The sequence below is a fragment of the Pelodiscus sinensis genome, chromosome 16 (genome assembly GCF_049634645.1).
Source record: "Pelodiscus sinensis isolate JC-2024 chromosome 16, ASM4963464v1, whole genome shotgun sequence".
Classification (NCBI taxonomy): domain Eukaryota; kingdom Metazoa; phylum Chordata; order Testudines; family Trionychidae; genus Pelodiscus; species Pelodiscus sinensis.
Window position 1 is genome coordinate 21,877,658 of NC_134726.1, and position 18,930 is coordinate 21,896,587.

At 48.7% G+C, this 18,930-nt stretch overlaps 1 protein-coding gene across 5 annotated transcripts in view; it reads left to right on the forward strand.

Annotated features, from left to right (window-relative positions):
• Positions 1–1,240: 1,240 nt before the first annotated feature.
• LOC102445731 (acyl-coenzyme A synthetase ACSM3, mitochondrial-like) overlaps positions 1,241–18,930 on the forward strand; it is a 44,137-nt gene continuing 26,447 nt past the window's right edge. The window contains exon 1 of one of the 5 annotated variants that reach the window (XM_075899415.1): positions 1,241–1,604. The gene's annotated coding sequence lies outside the window, so the exon portion shown is untranslated. Of the gene's footprint in view, positions 1,605–17,918; positions 18,067–18,930 lie in introns of those variants that run through there. The other 4 variants (XM_075899416.1, XR_003089352.2, XM_014573668.3 and 1 more) reach the window with 4 other exon arrangements.

Sequence of the window (18,930 nt, forward strand, 5' to 3'; positions counted from 1 at the left end):
CTACTGGCATAACATACTTAGAGTGAGGCTCTCAAACTCAATTTACCTTGGGTTCATCTACATGGCACCCTTACCTCGAAATAAGCAATGCAATTTGCACTGTGCAAATTGTGTAGTTTATTTTGAAGTAATTGTGAAATAAAACACTATTCTGACAAGTCCCTTAACCCTCATAGAATGAGGGTTACAGGGGTGCCAGGATAGCATGCCTGTTATTTCAAAATATATTTCAAAATAACGGGCAAGTTTAAAGATGTGGAATAGCTATTTCGGGATACCTTTGGAATCCCGAAATAACGCTGCAGTGTAGACATAGCCCTGGAGGCCAGGACCAGTCCTCAAATCCTCTTAGAGGGCCAGCAGGCACTCCCCTCTGGCATGGCTCTGAAGGAGGGATGTCTGTGCATTTCCCTCCAACATATCTCCTAGTCAAGCCTGCTGGCTCATCCTCTCCCCACCACCCAATCCCCGTCACCACCACCACTGCATTTTCCAGACTTGCCTGTTGCCCCTGAACAATTTAAAATTCGCCAGGGCTTCTGCAGCCACCACTGGCAGCACAACAGGGCTCAACTAGCTTCTTGCTACTAGCTCCATGCCTCTGCTGGAATATCCCTGTGGCATACTGGGGTGTGCAGAGCCATGCCATCCACAGGTGTAGGCTGTGAAATTATTAACTCATTTTGTGAAACTGGCTAGATATCAGTGATGCCAACTCTCCAGATTTGATCACGAGCTTCCTGATTATTTGGGCTTTTTTTTTCCTGGAAAGCCTCAGCCACACTATTAGAAATAAGCCAGCTCTGTGAACTCCACCACCTGATGCCCCTTGCACTGCTATCGCCTGTGATGTCTGATTTAGTACATTATGTTTGTTTGTTGGTACATGGTATCAGAAGAGAATCACAGCCTTTTTCTTTTTCTTTTAAGGAAGACATTAGGTCTGATGATTTGTGGAGAAAAGTTTGAAAACGTGCTCCGAGGTCAGCCAAAGACAGCAAACTCCAGTTGCCAAATAAAAAGAACCCCAACTGTCTTTTTATCTGTGATTTCAAAGAAGCCATTCTCTTTTGGGGGTATGGCAGAGCTGAGTTTTGAACTATTGGAGTTGGCAATACAGTACATGCAGGTTGATAATATCTCCCCCTTTGGCCACAAGCCCAGCGAGCAGGATATTACAAAAGACACCAAACAGAGTCCTCACTCTGCCAGCCCCATGTCTTCACCGGGATGCCCCCACTCCCAGCTAACATCCCCACTCTCACGCTGGAATCCTGCCTGCCCCGCCAAGCTAATAACAAATGCATCCTCATGCTGGGATCCCCAGCCCCTGTATGAGTAACCGAAAACGAAACCCTCCCGCTCTGCCCCGCTGGCTGCAGAAACGCATCTGCTAGGGCAGCTCCCCGGCCAGAGCAGTTGCATCACGGCAGGGGCAGCCCGCAGGGCCAGCCTTAAGCACAGTCGGCTCCCCGCCCTCACCTGCGCACGCTGCCGGCTGCTGCCGCCGCCATGCAGGTGAGCGGGGAGACGCCCGGGCGAGACGATTTTGAAACTGAAAAAGGGGGGCGGCGAGCGCGGTTTGGAGTTCGGCCCCGCAGAAGGTAGGGGAGGGGGAAATTAGGGGGAGGTGAGGGAGAGGAAGAGGCTTGTGCGGAGGGGGAAGAAAGGGGAAGGCACCAAGACACGGGTGCAGGAGAGACAAATGGCAGGGGGCCAAGTGCAGACAGTGAGGGAAAGGGCAGGAGGGGAGGTGTCAGTGGGAGGGGGGACAGGGTGATGCTGGGTTAGGAGAGGAGAGGGGAAGGGCATTAGGGGCTGGAGGGGGGAGGGGAAGGTGCTGGGAGAAGGCTTGAAAGAAGGGAAATGCAGGACAATGTAGCACTTTAAAGACTAACAAGATGGTTTATTAGATGATGAGCTTTCGTGGGCCAGACCCACTTCCTCAGATCAAATAGTGGAAGAAAATAGTCACAACCGTATATACCAAAGGATACAATTTAAAAAAATGAACAAATATGAAAAGGACAAATCACATTGCAGAACAGGAGGGGGATGCGGGGGGGGGGGGAGGAAGGAAGGTAAGTGAAAGAAGGGGTGGGCATGCAAAAGGTGGGGATGGAGCAAGGCATGTGTGAGGACACCGGGGCATGAGGGGAATGGGGGCAGAGAGTGGTGAGGGGATGGGCATCAGGGAAAAAGGAGGCAGGGGCAGCAAGGGAAGGGGGAGGCATGAGAAGGGTGCTGGGGTAAGGGAAGGTGCAGGTGCCAGGGGATTCTGGGCATGAAGCAGAAGGGCAGACTCCTGTAGGGGAGGGATCAGCACCAGAGAAGAGAGGCAGGGCAGGTGTGTAGAGGGAGGTGTTAGAAGAGGGGATGAGGAGGGGTAGCTCACATTATCAGAGTGGGGCTACTGGAGGAGTGGGCACAGGGGCGAGAGAAGGGCTGGTGGAGGGGGGCAGGTTGCTGAGGGCAGTGAGAAGGGCAGGAGTCAGCACAGTAGAGGAGGGTGAGGAGTTGGAGGGCAGCAGGCACCAGGGGAGATGATGGAGTAAGGAGAGGAGACATGGCAGGAGAGAGAAAAGGAAAAGGTTTATAAAATATTTATTAATAACTTGGTATGCCGCCCACAGCCAGTTTCTTTGCGCCCCACGGTGCAGTTTGGGTTTATGTGGGGATCAACATGTGGCCGGCGAGTGGGAGTGTACAAAAAAAGTAGTCAGTGTAATGATCTTCTGTTGATATGTTTTAGTAGTTAAATTCTTGGACTGTCATTGCTCATGAAAAATGCTGTCACATGGGTAGAAATCGGGTAAATATTGCATTTTATTAATATCAGCAGAACTCACTTAAATGGGGCCTGTGTATTGTGTAGTCTTGCCTTAATCTTTGTATTCATACCTGTCAGTGTGAGAGAAGCTATTTGTATATATTTGCTTGCATATGCAACCACACTTAAGTTGAGGCCCTCAGCATGTTCTCTAAGTATCAGTGTGGCCCCTGGGGCTTCCAAAGTTGAGATGCCCTAGCTCATCCCTGACAGGTGTCTAGCCTGGTCTTAAATATCTGCAATTTAAGCCCATTGCTTCTCGTCCTAACCTCAGAGGCCAAGCAGAACAATTTTTCTTCCTCCTCCTTATGATACTCTTTTAGATAGTTGAATGCTGCTCTCATGTCCCTTTTTGGTCTTCTTTTTTCCAAGGTAAACAAGGCCAATTTCTTCAACTTTGCCTCATATCTCATGTTCTCTAGACCCTTCTTCATTTGTGTCGATCTTCTCTGGACTTTCTCCAGTTTCTCCACGTTTCCTGAAACGTGGCACCCAGAACTGGACATGATACTCCAGTGGGGGCCTAATGTAGATGGCTCATTCCCTGCCTAGGGGGCGTGAGACTGGGCGGGTTAATTTCCAATCCTCCTGTTTATTCTTTTCCTAAGCCAGGAGGGCACAGTAGTTCTGATGTGGGTTGGAGAGGGGATGGAAGCCAGATCCAAGATCAATGAGCCCTGGGAAGTGGGCCCATTGAAAGGAGACTGGACCGGTGGATGCCTTGGGGGTCAGCAGCAAGGGCCTGCTTTGGGAAGCCCCCTCTTTGGAGGTGAATATGGCAGCATTGAGACACCACCCAGAAGCAGGCGCCACAGACACTAACTACAGATTCATGGGACGGCTCTCACAGATCTTGCACATGCATAAGATGATAGATCTGTAGGAGGGGGGGCAGTGGAGTAGTGAGGGAGCTGGAGGGGTCAGTTGCCCCTGGGAGAAAAATAATATAAAATTTAGTTAAATATAGATGTCACACGTTTTTAAAAGGAATACCATATCTCCTGCCTTTTGTCTATTTTTGTCTCTTTAGCCCCCCAGTTAAAATTTTCAAAAGCACATGAGTGACTAAAGTCATTTTTGAAAATTAGACTCGGAAATCTAAGCTCAGATTTTCAAAGGTAATTAAGCTCCTGAAGAGACAGTTGCCAATTTGAATCTTCAAAGATATCTATCTGATCTTTACACACCTTTGAAAATCTGGTCATAAGTGTCCTAGTCAGTTCTGAACGTGAGATGTAGGAGCCCAGTCCTAATTCCTTCAGGTTTTTTTTTTTTAATTTGAACATTTATCTACACTAATTCCCCTCCTTTCTCTTTCACTATCCAATAAATGCATGGATCAAAATTATAGGTGCTTTGTGAATATGCTGACTTGAGAGTGGAAAGATTTCATATTGTCTTGCATGATTCCTGGTAACCCATCTCAAATATGAACAGGTATCAACCTAGTTTTTCATATCAGGAGCTGTTGAATTCAGTTCACCATTTGCAGTATCTCATTAGGATGTTTAGTGGAGAAGATACTGGGGTTTTTTTAATTTATACTGTGAGCAAAGCATGGGCTCACAAGAATTCCTCCATTGTTTTACCATGAGTCTCAAAACATTTGGTGATAGAAATGTAGCCGTGTTAGTCTGGGGTAGTTGAAGCAAAATGCAGGACAATGTAGCACTTTAAAGACTAACAAGATGGTTTATTAGATGATGAGCTTTCGTGGGCCAGACCCACTTCCTCAGATCAAATAGTGGAAGAAAGTAGTCACAACCATATATACCAAAAACATTTGGTGTTTTTCTAAAGGCCTGGAGTCAATTGATTATGTAGGAATCTCAGCTTTCATTTAAAAAAAGTTCCCTATACTTCTGGGCCTTTCAGCTAAGGAGGAAAGCTTTAAAACATGAACCCTAAATACTCAAACAAAAGGCCAATAAAAATCCAACATGTTTTATTTTTAAAAAATCTTATGATTTGTAGATCATTCTCATAACTTTGTGTAGGCGTTCCTTGTGATTTTTGGGTTGGCAATACTGCTCTTTGATTGGTGAATTTAGAGAGGTCTCTTCCTTCAGTTTCTCTTTCCACCCTCCTTTTTTGTCACAGGTCATCAGAGAATCATAGAGACAATGGAGAGTAGGGTGAGTCCATGACTATGGTTAATGACTGGTCAGGGTGACTAACTATTATCAGCCAGTGGTCTGAATGAGCTATCTATGGCCATCTGTTAATCAACTGTAGGAAAAGGCTTCACGAGCAGACGTTATTTATATAGACAACCTACTTTGCCACAGAGGTCAGTAGACACATCTGCTGTGTCAAGGTGCTCAATTTTGGCTCTTTTGGGTTGAAATTCACTTAAGACTTGGAGCTGGGAGAATGAAATGTTGTTATCCATGTTGTATGATTAAAAGGTTAAAGACCAGAATTTAATATAACCTGGCTTAGGGTCTACCATAACTTGAACACTAAGCAGAGGATAGTGAGTCACATCTAACTGAAAGTCACAGAAGATGGAAACAGGTTTTATTTCTGGTAGTGCAGAGTCTATTTGGGAGTCCTCGATTATATCTGACACTTTACATCCAGGGTGCATCTAGCCTGGCAAGATTTTGCACAAAAGTGGCCGCTTTTGTGCAAAAACTTGCCAGCTGTCTACGCTGGCCGCTTGAATTTGCTCAAGAGCACTGATGTTCTAATGTAAGAATCCAGTGCTTCTTGCGCAAATACTTTGACACTCCTGCTCAGGGATAAGCCCTCTTGTGCAAGTATACTTGCGCAAGAGGGCCAGTGTAGACAGGCACCTTAATTTTTTGCGCAAGAAAGCCCGATGGCTAAAATGGCCATCGGAGCTTTCTTGTGCAAAAGCACATCTACACTGGGCATGGATGCTTTTGCGCAAAAGCATCCGTGCCAATCTAGATGCTCTTTTGCGGAAATACTTTTAACGGAAAAACGTTTCCGTTAAAAGTATTTCCGCAAAATCATGCCAGTCTAGACGCAGCCCCAGTGTTTAAAGGCAGAGCTGACTAGAATCAATTGAGAGTCCTTGTCTTGTCTCAGTGATCACTTGAGCAAAAGTCATTGATAAAATCTTGTGTAAACAGACATTGGACTCAACATGCAGGCACTGTGTTAAAGGGCAGTGCAAAGGAGGCAATGGTGCTGAGGTACCATGTTACCTAGTGAATTCGTTGGTGCTGAAATCACTAAGGACTGGAATTTGACCACAGAACTGACACTTTCTTATCAAAGACTCCATTTTTGCTATTTAAAAAGTAAATCAATATAACAGAAAACTGCAATGCAATGCTTCTCTGGTAACTTTTTAAAAATCAAACTTTAAACTTTATTGAAAAAATTGGATAGTTTGCAATTGAAAATATTTGACCTACACTTAAGGCAACTGATGTAATTTTGTGTAAAATTTTGCATAATAAAGGATGGCATTTTTTTTAAATGTTCAACTATAGTGATATACATTTTGATCAGATCTACTTCTGATGTGATATTTGTGTGTGGTTGTGGTTTGTTGTGTGTGTGTGTGTGTGTGGTGTTTTGGTTTGGTTTTTTTCCTCTTTTCCTCAACAAAAATGGTTCGAATTGGCCCCTGCACTTACTAAAGCTGGCCCTGGCAGCCAGCGTTGCTTCCCAGACCAAGCTGTACTGTCTGTGGCCAGGACTATGAGAGCGCTGGGAGTCTGGGTGCTGCTGGGAGCTGTGTGCACAAGTAAGTCCATGTGCACTGCCTGCCCCTCCTCCCCCACACACACACACTCTACCCCCCAAGGACTGACAGATGCGCAGGCTTGATTAAACAACGTTTTCAAAATATTACATTGGAGAAGTGCTCGGGCTACAGATGGCCCATGGACCAGTAGTTTGAGTCCCCTGACCTAAAGGGTCAGGCACGATTGCACAAGGGAGACTAGCTCAAACTATCACCAGGCCACTTTGGCCAATATTATTTTTGCATTAACTCAGAGTTCTCAATGTCTGTGTACCTGTGCTGGGAAGCACCCTCTCAGCTGGTATAGATCTACCCTCTACCTGCCAAAATCAAACTCCCCATCTAAACTCCAGGGGTCTCCAGTTCAGCTTTTATCTCTGGTGCTGCAGGCAGGAAGGGTCATGCTCTTTCGATTTCAGGGGTATCCTAAGAGCCAGCCCCTTCGCACTGCAATGGCTCTGCACTAAGCTGCAGGGGAACACCCCATGAGGCCTTGGACAATAATAAGGGACCCCCTAATTGCATTAGGAATTGGAAACCCCTAATTGCTAGGTCCCATAAGCACAGGCTTTGTACCCACTGTGGCCCCGTGCCAGGGCTCCAGCTCTGCACCGGAGGGCTCCACTGTCAGTCCTGGGGACTCAGCCACCATCCCTGGGACTCTGTTCCTGGCCCCAGCCTGTGGCTCCACAGGGGCAAGTGGAGAGGGGCACAGCTCAGCACCCCACCCTAAAAACTCTTCCAAAGCCAATGCTAGGTCCCCTAGGAAAAACATGGGATTGGAGAAGATAGTAGCACCACTCAACATTGTAACACCCCAAACAGAACAATGGCTTCTCTTCTTCCTCCATTTCCTGGGCTATTTCCCTCTCCCACTCTCTCCTGTGGGTCTTCTGGGAGCACCAGCTAGCTGTTCTCCATTTTGTTCAGTCAGAGGATATACAGAGGTGGGCTACTATGCTTTCCAATCCCAAGAGCAGGAATTCTGCATGCCTGTCTTCTATTCACAGATCTGCTCTTCACTGTTGCCTGACAAGTGATTCGAGCCATATTTTCAAAACCTGGTACTAAATTCCGTGCCTGCATACAGATTTGGGTTCCTAAAACAAGTTTAAAATCAAGAGAGAGAAATGCTCCCTCATTGATGTCAGTGGGAGCATGATGTTCAACTTGAGTGGAGCAGGATTCATTTGGTTTGCTGAACTCCAGACTCTAATCCAGTCTGTTAAATATAAAGAGCTGCAATTTTATTTTCTGCAGGCTTGAACTATGGAACTACTTGCACTAGTACCCCTTGTCAAATTGTCTACAGAACATGCACCTTGTGGTTATTTCCTTTAGTTCCTGCTCTTTGTACCTTTGACCAACTCAGCTGAAAAAGTGGGTTAAAAGTCAAGTGATCTGTCCGCATGACCATCTACATCAACACAGGATTATTCTCCTTACTTGATTTGGAGTACTGCATTACACTATATCAGTAGTTCTCAAATTTTTTAGCCCACAGCCCACCCCACTCAACACAAACCTTTCTACCGACCATCAGCCAAACACCCATGATGAAAAAATGGGTGCAGGAAGGGGTAGTGGTGCGGGGCGTGAGTCGGAGGAAGGGTGCAGGCAGGCCCACCGATGGGCCATTCTACACAGTTGCCACTCCACACAGCTTTGAGGACTGGAGAGGCCAGCACTGCGGTCCAGGCAACACTAAGGACTGACTGCCCTCGGCCTAGCCTCTTCTCAGGTATGGTCCCTGGGCCTACAATGTCAGTCAGGCCCACTGGGTGTGGAAGCAGGCTGGGATGGGGAAGTCTGAGTGGAAGATTGGGTGCAGGAGTGGACTGAGAGTGGGGTGTCTGGCCAGGAGGGAGGGTGCAAGAGCAAGGGAGAGTGCAGGAGTGGGATGGGTATATGGCATCTAGGCAGGGTATATGTAGGGTTGCCAGGTGTCTGGTATTTGTGCTCTTTGTCCGGTAAAAAAAAATCCGAGAATACCAGACATGTGCAATGGGATTCCCAGCCACTCCCCCCACCTCTACCAGGCTTCTGCACAATCACAGGCTCCCAGCACTGATCGTGGCCCTGCCTGGGAGTCCCAGTTGGGAGGCAGGGCCATGATCGCCGCTCTGGGCGCTTCAGAAGCCTAGCCGGGGTGAGGGGAGTGGCTGGGAGTCCCAGTCATTCCCCCCATCCCTGCCAGGCTTCTGCGCAATCATAGGCTCCCAGTGATTGGGAGACCATCTGGCAACCCTAGGTATATGTCTGAGCGAGATGGAAGTGGGGGGTCTAGGCATGAGGGGATAGTTACCTGGCTTTGCATCCATCGCCACTTCCAGGCACCATGTCCCAGACACTGCCTCCCATTGCTCCCATTCTGGCCACTGCTCCCATTCTGGAATGCCTCCAGGCATCACTTCCCTGCCCCAGCCCAGGCTGGAGTACCATCATGGGCTCCCCGCTGGAGGGAGGGAGTTGAGCCTTGAAGCAGGTACCATCTGCAAGGTGGCCATAGACCACTAGTGGGCCGTGGACCACACTTTGGGACCCATTGGACTTTACCATCTCCTTAATGTTATTGCTAAAACAAACTTGTACTTAATGTTCAAGATTAATGACTTAATAAATTCAAGCCTGTAACTTCTCCTCTCCTCAAATTCAAATATTGCTGATCATTGCTGGCTGCTCCATTTCAGATATAGCACCTATATGTATTTGGAAGCAAAATATGGTCTTTAAGCTCAACTTTCTTTCTCAGCGATCAAATTGAAATTTGGTTAAATGTAACCCTGTTATAAAAAACAAAAAGTATAATTTTGAATACAGGATCCTTCCATTCCATTTTCCCACTATCTGGTCCCAGTGAGGGCGAAGGTGAAAGAACTGTGGCAGGGGTATGCCAAGGCCTGAGATCAGAGCTCCCGCTCCGGGGCAGCCCCACAGAGCTGCCCATACTATACAGAGTTGGAGCAGATCCTGGGTGGTGGGGAAGCCCAGACTCCACTGTGTGTGGTGGAGTCCGGGTTAGCCCACCGTATTGTGGACCAACCCCTGAGGGATAACGACCAGAAAGGAGGGACAGGTGAGCTGCACCCCAAGGAGGAGGAGTAAGACAGCAGGGACCCTCTCCCAGGAGCCAGTCCTCCAGACCCCAGAGGCCTCCCAGGCATCCATGGACATTGGGGAGGGATCATCAGGTGAGTGCTTTGAGGGGTCACCACCCAGGGGTGGGTTGACAGTGTGAGGGGGCCAGCTAGTCCCATTGCCACTGTGGGGCCCCTGTGATGCTTTCAGGCTGCTGCCCAACTCACACACAGTGTCACGTGTAACACCCCTGAGTCTCCTGTCCAAAGGAGAGCCCCTGCCAGCAACGGCATGCCCTCAGGGACAGCGGGGGTGCACGCAGACATTGATTGTCTCCTCTTCTTTTCCTCCACATCCGGACCCTTTACCCAAGAGGGGAGCACCACACATGCCCCCTCACCATCCCGGACACGTGGCAGCTGCAGGCACTGACGGGTCTACACTGATATGCTGAAAGAGCAGGTAGTGATCCTGCAAGGACCTCAACAGAACTTTTCAGCAGAGGACGGAGGCAGAGGCCGAGTGGTGCAACAGGCTGCTGGATGAGCGGGTCCAGCAGTGCACTGCCATCTGTGCCACTATGTGGGAGGTCCTAGCCTTGCCTGACCCTGCCATGGGCACCGCTCCTCCTGCATGCCAGGGCCCTGCTCCCCCAGCCCCTCCTGCTCCCGAGCTTTCACAGGCCCAACAGCTGCCCCCCCTCCTGCGCAGGCCAGGACTGGCTCTCGCTCCACCCGAGCCCAAGGCTGTGGCAGTGCCAGGATGCAAGAAGATGGCAGGACCCTCAGCCATTAGGGAAGCAGCGGTCTACTTGAGCTCCCTCCCCCCTCCAGGTTTTCAGTCCCCTACAACCCCAGTTAAAGGACATTTCAGTTATGTAACAAAATCTTTTATTTTTGAGTGAAAGATTTACCTTGTATATAAACATTTGAACAACAAAAAGAAAGGTTTTTTTTAAACAGCACATTTTCCTTACTGATAGTGTTTCTAATAAAAAAAAATGTCAGTTTACAAAGAAAACCAGGTGTGTATGTATTCATTATGGGAAGAGGGTGAGGGTAGTAAAGGGACAGGTAGGGGTGAGCCAGTCCAAACCCCCCATGGGGAAGGCTCTGGGGAGAGTCAGTGAACTCCTGAGAATCTCTCCCTCAGGGCCTCTCAGATTCGAACACCAGACTGGTGAGCCTGGCAGATGGCAGCTGTCTGGGGCTGCTCAAATTGTCTCCCCTCGCCATCAGCACCTGTCCCCCACCCCAGCAGGAAGACCTCCCCTTTCCTCTCCACCTGGTTATGGAGGGCACAACATGTGGCCACCACCTCTGGGATGTGGCGTTCGCCCATCTCTAGGTGTGTTATGAGTTAACGGAACCAGAGGCATAGGGAGGGGGGCGTGGGGGGAAATTGTCCCCAGGCGCCACGCTAGGGGGGGCGCGGGACTGGTGTGGTTCAAAGCGCGTGGAGCACATGCTGCTTTTGAGCTGCTAACACTGCTCTTCCCAAAGTGCAAGCCAAAGCAGCCAGCTGGGTAAAAGGAGCAAAGCTCTGAGGAAAGGTACATTCTTCCCTGCCTGGCTGGGAGGGGAAGGGAAGGGGAGGGGAGTGCCGGGGTGGGTGGGGTGAGACCGAGCCACTCTGCTCTTGAGCTGCTGGCTAAGTGCTGGCTGCTGTGGCTGCCAACACCGGTTTCTCCAGAGTGCAAGCCAAAGCAGCCAGCTGGGTGGGAGGAGCAGTGCTCTGAAGAAAGAGACATTTCTCTGTGCCTGCCTGGGGGGAGAGGGAGGATTTGATTGAGGGAGTGCTTCTCCCTCCCCCCCCCCCCGGCACTGGGAGTGCCTTGCTCTGGGAGGGAATGCATGGGAGGGGCTGGCTTTGTGGCAGGGGTGAAATGGGCGTATTGAGATGGGGAGCACTGTCACTGTGGGGGGGGGGCTGGCTCAGGGGAAGGGGTGTGAGTGCCTTTGGGATGGGGGGTACTGGGGGGCTGTCTCTGGGGCAGGAATGGTTGTGTTGTACTTAAAAGTACTGCATGGGATATTTTTTGGGGAAAAGGCAAAATGCCACATTTATTGGTAATACACACATAGTAGTCAATACACCCACACACCCCCATGTCTTGTTTTCACCAATAGCTGTTCTACCTAACTGCTGGCCAGATTAGTTAGGTGGGGGAGGGTTGGAGCAGGGGCGGATGAGGATTTTGCAGGGCCCCTGGCAGCACAATTTTGCAGGGGCCCTCCTTTGACATGGCGCATGTGCCGTGCCACCACAGCACATGCGTGGGGCCTCTGGAAGCGTGGGACCCGGGGCAGCTGCCCCGCTTGCCCTGCCCTATATCCACCGCTGGGTTGGAGCCAGATCAATGCTCCCATGTTGACTGCAAGATTCATAGCATCTTCCCTCTCATGCAGAGAGTCGTCATATGCATATGCAGTTCTTCATCTATGGCACCTTCTTCTGGGTGTTTTTTTTTTAATGCTCCCCCATTCACCTTCGAAAAGGGACATTCCAACGCTGGTGCTTTCTACCTACTCCCAAGGCATCCACAGGTCCAACCTTCTTTCAATGAGCCCACTTCACAGGTCCCATTCTTACTGTTCTTGAATCTGGCTTCCACCTTTCTCCAAACATTGCAACAGATGCTTTTCTTTCATGCCGTATCCATTCACACCTCATTCACTCAAGAGGATAATCACTTTAGCAAAGGAGTGAGGAGAGCTAAAAAGTCTACAAGATATAAGGTTTCTATGTAAAAAGGCTTACTACAAAGTTTCTATGTTCTGTAAAAGTATACAAAGTTTCTATAAAAATAATACAACAAACTAAAGACTTATTACAAAACTAAAAGGACTTGATACAAAGTTAAAATAAAAAAAATGAGAAAATGATTAATACAGAGATTAATGAGATTTACCTATAGTTGCATTGGTATGGAGGAGACTGAGGTGCCTGCTCTGGGGAAGGGATGTTGTATTGGAATGGGTGGTGCCTGACTCTGGGCTGCAGATGAGTGTATTGGGGTTACTTATTTTTTTAAATAAAAGATACTTTATAACAAAAGGAAAAACTTAAACAATAATCTGGTAGCACTTTAAAGACTAATAAACATGTAGATCAGGCATGTCAAACTTGAAGCCCTCTGAGAGCCACACAAATGAAAACTAATAGCTTTCAGGGACACCAAAGAGAATGTACTTCTATAGGGCAGTTGTAATTGTTTATTATTATAGATTATGTTTTAGGTATATTTTATCATATTTTTCAGGTCTTTTTTAATATAATACAATAATTTGATGTGTAAAATTATTTGCTCAGTAACGATTGGGGGGGAGCAAATTTGGCCTTTGCCCCCGGGCACAAAACAGCCTCGCTACGCCTCTGAACGGAACCTCCCTTTCAGACGTCCAAACGCACATTCCACCTGCATGTGAGCCTAGCTAAGATGCATGTTAAAAAGCTCCTTGCTCGCATCCAGGTGGCGGGTGCAGGGCTTCATGAGCCAGAGCATCATGGGGTAGGCCACGTCACCGCGATGCACACCGGCATCTGCACATCCCCGAGCACGAGGTCCCGCTGGGGGAAAATGTTCCTGTCTGCAACCTGCGGCACAGATAGGAGTTGCAGAATATGTGGACATCATGTGCCCGCCCCAACCACCTGACATAAATGTCCAGAAAATGTCCATGGTGGTCGACCAGGGCCTGCAGCCCATAGAATAGTAGCCCTTCCTGTTCATTAATTGGGCTGCTCGATGGGGCGGTGCACGGATTGGGACGTGTGTCCCATTGAGGGCTCCTCTGCAGTTTGGGAAGCCAAGGGCAGCAAACCCAGCAAGGATGTTGTCCAGGTCCCCGAGATGGGCAAGCCTCTTTAGCAGCTCCACATTGATGGCCCTCACCACCTGCAGCAAGAGACAAATAGACAGACAGAAACCAGGGAGTTACACAGGTTACCAAAGAGCTTGGGAGGAGAATCCCCCTCTTCCCCGACCCACCCCTTCCCTTGTCAGGATTACCCCCTCCCCTGCATCAGCGCAGGGTTGGCCGAGGAGCCGCCTCCAAGTGCACTCCATCCCCCGTTCCCTCTTGCCCTTGCCTGGCAGTCGCCCTTTCTCAACCCCCACACTCAGCAGGGCCTGCCCCCTGAAAGTGACTTACCTCCATCAAAATGACCCCAATGATAGACCTCCCCACACCAAACTGGTGTCCCATAGAGCAGTAGCTGTTGGGGGTGGCCAGCTTCCAAAGGGTGATTGCAACCCGCTTCTGCAGGGGGATGGCAGGCCGCAGGTGGGTGTCCTGGTGTTGCAGAGCAGGGGTGAGCCAGGCGCACAGCTCCTGGAATGTGGCCTTCTGCATCCAGAAATTGTGGAGCCACTGGTCTTCGTTCCAGAGCTCCATGATGAGCCGGTCCCACTAGTCCAAACTCGTCTCATGCCTCCAAATATGCCTGTCCTAAAAAAAAGTTTGGGGGCAAGGACAGAGCTCCTGCATCCCGGACAAAGGTCTCATAGGTCTGGTCCGGGTACATATGGGGCAGGAGATTCATGACAGAGTCATGAAGATGCAGCAGAAGCTGCAGTATGGCAGCGTGGGGCCATCGTCTGCCCAGGGGCAGCTCAGGCTCCATGGCTAAAAACACAGTGAAAAGCAGAAAAAAAAACCAAAAATAAACTGCTGTGGTGTCCAAGAAAGCAGGGAATCCAGAGCAAGCACTGCAGCAGCTTTGCTTTCTCTCTAGGAGGTAGGCAAGCCAGACGCAGGAGCAGAGCAAGGGCTATCCAGGGGTATCCCTTAAAGTATGCGTCTCTGCAAAGAGCATGCAGCAGCACTAGGAAGTAAAGGCTGCCCCCATGCCCTGTCAGAAGCTGTTCCGGGTGCCTTTTTTTTTTTTTTTTGGAAAGAGCATCTAGTAGTCTGAACACTCTTTTTTGAAAACGTGGATCGATTTTTCAATTCTCATAATGCAATCTAAACTCTTTTTCGAAGGAGGCTTTTTCGATAGTATCTTTCAAAAAAGCCTCTTTTGAAAAAGGCGTGTAGTCAGGGAGAGATTTTTCTAAAATAATGGGCCATAATTACATTGGGGCTGTGTCTACACTGGCCGCCTATTACGAAATAGGCATGCTAATGTAGAACTTTGGAAAAGGCAAATCCGCGGGGGATTTAAATATCCCCCACGGCATTTGCATTTTCATGGCCGCCGCTTTTTTCCGGCTTGGAGATCAGCCGGAGAAAAGCGTCCAGACTGGCGCGATCCTCCGGAATAAAGCCCTATTCCGGAGGATCTCTTATTCCTACGTGCAAGGAATAAGAGATCCTCCGGAATAGGGCTTTATTCCGGAGGATCGCGCCAGTCTGGATGCTTTTCTCCGGCTGATCTCCAAGACAGAAAAAAGCGGCGGCCATGAAAATGCAAATGCCGCGGGGGATATTTAAATCCCCCGTGGATTTGCCTCTTTCCAAGTGCTACATTTGCATCCTTATTCCGTAATAGGGGCCAATGTAGACGTAGCCTGGGAGTTGCAAAATTAGCTGTAAAACCTTGCAGATGTCAATTGTATTAAGGAAAACATGTAGCTGCATTAACCTTTCTACTAAAACAGCGTTCTGCCCTCCCCAAATCTGTGAGGCATTAATACTAGCAAGGCATTGTATAAAGAGAAAGAAGCAAGAAGAGGATGAGTGAAGGAAGATGGTTCTTACATCTGTAGCCAATACTGGGTTTACAGTGGCACCCACAGGATTGCGGCCCTGGGGCCACTGTCAGCCGACGGTCAGGGCTCCCTGTATCTGTCCCTTAAGACCGGCTGAAGTTCTTTTAAATTGTGCTTCGTTCTGTTACAGCAACTGAAGGAGTCAGGTTAAAGCTTAAACAGTTACAGGTTTATTAAAGAAGCTTATAAATCATATGGTTACAATGGCTATTGCTCTATTTCTTAACTACTAGCAAAATATAGATCTTAAAAATGGTTACAAAGAAGATAAAGATAGAAAAATAGAAATAATGGTACCAAGTAACAGCTTACTCTTTCTATGTGTACACTTAAGACAGAGGACCACATCCAGGTACAATTTTTACCCCCTTCTGTGCCTCTCGACTCCAGCATGTCAGGCCAGGGCCGGTCCCTCAATTCCTAGGAAAGACGAAAATACGAGGTGGGCATCCCCATAGAACCTCGGGAGGTCAAACACCTAACCCGACCAGCAGGTAGAGGGTAGAATGACACTCAAAGTGAGTGTGTGCTGGACCTATCTTATATACCCATAGGGTCACGTATTTCTCTTTCTTGTGTGTCATGCCAAATGGGACTGGTCTGTCTTTTGTGAGACCAGTTCTTACAAGGGAGTTGTGAACTTAATTTACACTTGTAAGAGAGATAACTAAATTGGAATTACTGGGGATTCTTTTCTCAGTGGGAAATTCCTCTCCCAGGGACTGTGTGTGTGTTCGAATCAACATAGGTGCCAGCTGGGGGCAGTTCTCGCAGCCTCGAGGCCAGCTTGTTGACTTAATCGCTCTCTCTCCACATATTTGTGTTTTTCAGCTTCTCAGGATCAGATGAGCCAGCACAGACTATGCTGATTTTACTGCTCCTTCTCTGCCCTGTATGCTTCAGAGAGGCAAATAAGATGGATGATATGGGGGGTTAGTCTGTCTGGCTACAGGCCACATTGGAAAGGGGCTCATTATAGAGCTCTCTAACCCTACCACAGGATCAGATCTGGCTACTCACCAAGGGCAGTCTAGCACCCAGGCCTTGCTGTGTGAGTGGCTCCCAGCCAGCAAACCACAGTCACCTGTGTAGTGGGGAGCACACAGCCCACCAGCTGGGCTTTACCATGTTAGGGTTACTGGCCACAGAACCAGAAGGTGCAGTTAGTGTAGGCAGGCTGGGGGTTGGTTGTGTCTGGACAGTTACCTCACTTCCAACGCAGCTCTCGTTCCAAGCAGTCTCTAGGGTTGCCAGATGGTTTCAACAAAAATACCAGACACACTTGACATTACATCACAATCCACATTACATCTTGTAAATGTAATACTGAACATTTATATTTTCTCATTTGTATTTTCTCAATTTGTTTTCTGAAGAGAAAGCTCAAATATTGGACTGTCCAGTTCAAAACCGGACACCTGGCAACCCTAGCAGTCTCTGCTGCCCACCACCTGCGGGACCCTGCCTGCCGCCCCAGAGCCAAGTCGCCTGGGACTGGTGCAGCAGCTGGGCTGATCTTGGCTGGGGGGACACCACATAGTGGGGACTATGTTAGGCCCCACCAGCCAAGTAAGTCCTGAGGGAGCCTAGCTTGGGTAGGCCCCATTCCAGCTCTGGCCTAGCTGATCGCATTACTCCCAAAGAACCAGAGAAAACCTGCCCCAGGACCACCTGGCAGACATAGTCACCTCCCAACAAGACTAGTGATAGAACTGGGGGTCAGGACACAGGGTAATGTGTCTGGGGGCAAGAGTGCTGGGTTGTAGGAGGTGGAGGAAGTCTGTGTGTGTTGGAACACTGGACAGACTGGTGCTGAGTGGGGAGCTGTGCAGTTGTGGTAAGGGAATAAAGGGATGGTAGGTATATGCATCTCTGAGGGCAAAGGGATAGTGGGGGTGGTGGGCAGTTATGGAGGAGGGTCCCTGTGGGGGTAGATCTCTGGGTAAGGAAGCGCCGGACAGAGTGAGTCCATGGAACACTGGATGTACAAGGGCAAGGGAGATGCTGAGAGCGTGCAGTGTGGTGTGTAGCACAGGCCCACTATGGAGGGGAAGGGGCATGCTGGCAGCGAAAGCCCAGGAGGGCCCAGGGCCAGTATGCATCTGGTGACTGCTGATTTGCAGTGTCCTTGTGTTCATCTGCATGGAGCTCCATTGTCCATGGACACCATGTCCCACAAAAAGTTAATCTGACCCTGTCTATAGCCTGAGCATCAGAAAATAATTAACCCATTGTCTCTGTTGAATGAAAACAGGTTTAAAACAGGTGGCAGGTGTTCTGGACAGAAACCAATTTCCTCAAGGCATATGCCTGAGGAAATTGGATAGCATCAATAGCTGCAGTGCTATTGTGGCGTATTTGGTTATAAAAAACAATTATGTTTGGAGGTTGGGGGGCTGTTGGCCCCTTACTGAACCTTAGTAGTAGGGTTTGGTTTAAGCCTCACCCAGTACCAGGAAAAAAGAAAATGGGATAGAGAGAAGCCTGAGACTGACAGGTCTCCAGGCCAATGGGAAGAGCATTCCATTGAGCCAGATTGACAATGAGAGAGGCTAACCAATGAGAGAGTCAGGAGCCAAGGACCCGTCCTCCGTGTGAGCTAGCCAGCCAGGGTAAAGTAGGGCGAGCCAAGGGGAGTGCAGCAGGTGGAGCTGAGCCGGAGTGTGAACAGCAGGCCAGGACTAGAGCTGCCATCCAGAGCCAGAAGCTGGACACCAACTGGTGAGCCAGGGCGAGATGCCGGGGGGAGGCAGAAGGGCCAGAGCTGGGATAGCAGGCACTAGCCATGCCTCAAGTCGTACTGGAACCAAGAGAGGCAGGGTTGAGAAGGAATGAGGTTTAACAGTTAATTGGAACTAAGGGGTTTATCTCAGAATCCCACTTCTCTGCCGCGTGTAGATGCGGGCAGTTACTTCGGGCTAGTCAGTTTCCAAAATGGCGACCAGCCAGGATTATGCTAATCAAGCGTGGGATATTTAAATCCCGTGCTTCATTAGCAATTTCAGTTGCCCTCATTAGCCTCCCTAGTTTGAACTAGGGGGCTAGTGTAGATGTACCCTGTGGTATTGTTAGCTGATTGTAACTGGTTTGAATATTGATTAAGTATAGCTGTAAACTACTTGAGTTTTAGATGTGGCACAAGTTCTCCCTTCTATTTTTGGTACTTAATTTATATTTCCTTAACTATTTGTGTTACTAGTTTTTCATGCATTCAAACCACGATTAGAAAGTAGCCTATTTCTATAAGAACAATAAGGTAGGGTATGTCTACACTTGCAGCCTATTTTGGAATAGGACTATAAATGTAGGCATTCGGAATTGCAAATCAAGCCCGGGATTTAAATATCCCGCGCTTGATTTGCATCTTCCCTTTCTTTTCTTTTCTTTTTTTTTTTTTTTTTTTTAAATTTACAAGCCCGGAATAACTGCCCACATCTACACGTGGCAGTGAAATGGGCATTTGAAATAAAGCCCTATTTCAAATTACCTGTTAAACCTCATTGCAGGAGGAATAACAGGTAGTTCGAAATAGGGCTTTATTTCGAACGCCCGTTTCACTGCCGCGTGTAGACGCGGGCAGTTATT